A 1,826-nucleotide genomic window follows, 5' to 3' on the forward strand; every position below is an offset into this window, starting at 1 on the left:
GGCATGATCTCGGCTTACTGCAACCTCTGCCTCCTGGGTTAAAGCAATTCTCCTCCCTCAGCCTCCTGAGTAGCTAGCGTAACAGGCGTGCGCCACCATGCCCAGTTAATTTTTGTACTTTTAGTAGAGACTGGGTTTCACCATGTTGGCCAGACTGGTCCTGAACTTCTGACCTCAAGTGATCTGCCCGCCTTGGCCTCCCAAAGTGCTGGGATTATAGGCGTGAGCCACCGTGCCTGGCCAACTCTTGATAACACCATAAATTTAAGTTCTTTTTCACTTTTTCCCACAAGATAAATTACAGCTTTACAACATTTTCTCAGAGCCCAACCATGACTAAGATTGTGCAAAATTAACTTCACTTTTAAATCTCAAATTCCACAAAAATGAGCGTACCTAAAAGGAAACTCATTTATATTTACCCCGGAAATCTAAACTCTTGATAATACCACACATTTTAGTTCCTTCTCACTTCTTCCCACAAGATAATTTCAGCTTTACAACATTTTCTCAGAGCCCAACCATGACTACTACATTGTGCAAAATGAATTAATTTCACGTTTAAATCTCAAATCCTGTAAAAATGAGTTTACTTAAAATGAGACTCACTTGCATTTACCACAGAAATTTAAACTTTTGATTACACCATATACTTTAATTCCTTTTCACTTCTTTCCATAAGATAAATCACAGCTTTACAACATTTTCTCAGAGCCCAACCATGACTAGATTGTGCAAAATTAATTTCACTTTTAAATCTCAAATCCTGTAAAAATGAGATTACTTAAAATGAAACTCACTTGTATTTACCACAGAAATTTAAACTATTCATTACACCATACACTTTAGTTCCTTTTCACTTCGTCCCACAAGATTAATTACAGCTTGACAACATTTTCTCAGAGCCCAAGGCTAGATTGTGCAAAATTAATTAATTTCACTTTCAAATCTCAAATCTCGCAAAATGAGCTTACTTAAAATGAAACTCACTTATGTTTACCACAGAAATATAAACTCTTGATAACATAAGAACAAGAGGCCGTCTGCTTTTCTAAGAGACTTTTTTAGACATTAAAGACATTTTCAAAAGTCGTAAATATTCGCTCCGGAGGCGCACGGCTTTCACCTGCCATCAACTCATCAGATGAGGCACAGCTCACAATGAGGTCTGAAAACGGCTTTTCACGCCGGGACCACTTTGAGAAACACACAGAAAAACGGGGCCAATTACAACAGCCAGACCGCTCCGTTCGTTTTAAGAACAATCACTTTCTAAATCCTCCTGCGAGACTCTCAAAGGCAGCCCTTCCATTGCCGCCAGAACCGTATCCCATCGCCCAGCGCTTGCCGCAGGCCGGACAAGTGAGGCCCAAAAGGGCACCCAGCCCACGGCCCGCTTTAGAAAACACCGCGCTGCAAAGCTGCTGGGAAAATCGCTCTCTTTTAGTCAACCTGAAGCCACTTTGCCGCTCTTGGGGAAAGTCGGGGAGAGGAGGGAGGGACGCGATCCGCCACCAACCAAATCAGAGCCTTTCCTGTTAACGACCGTGCGGCAAGGGGGCCGGGGCCGGGCCCTCGCACACCTCGACGGCCTCCCCCGCTCCACAGGGACCCCGATATCGCAGGATCTCCCGACTCCCGCCTCTGCTCCCGACACCCTACGTTTTTCTCTTCTTTCTCATTTACGTATTTACAATAAAACAGCGAAGCTGCACGGTCTCTAATCAAACGCGGTTACCATCAAAGCCTCAGACTCTGTCTCAACCGCAAAAGGTCTGACAGGAAATCAACTCCGGAGTTTGTCAATTCTTTAGACTCAAAGCTCT

The sequence above is a fragment of the Mandrillus leucophaeus genome, unplaced genomic scaffold (assembly GCF_000951045.1).
Source record: "Mandrillus leucophaeus isolate KB7577 unplaced genomic scaffold, Mleu.le_1.0 Scaffold490, whole genome shotgun sequence".
Taxonomy (NCBI): Eukaryota; Metazoa; Chordata; class Mammalia; order Primates; family Cercopithecidae; genus Mandrillus; species Mandrillus leucophaeus.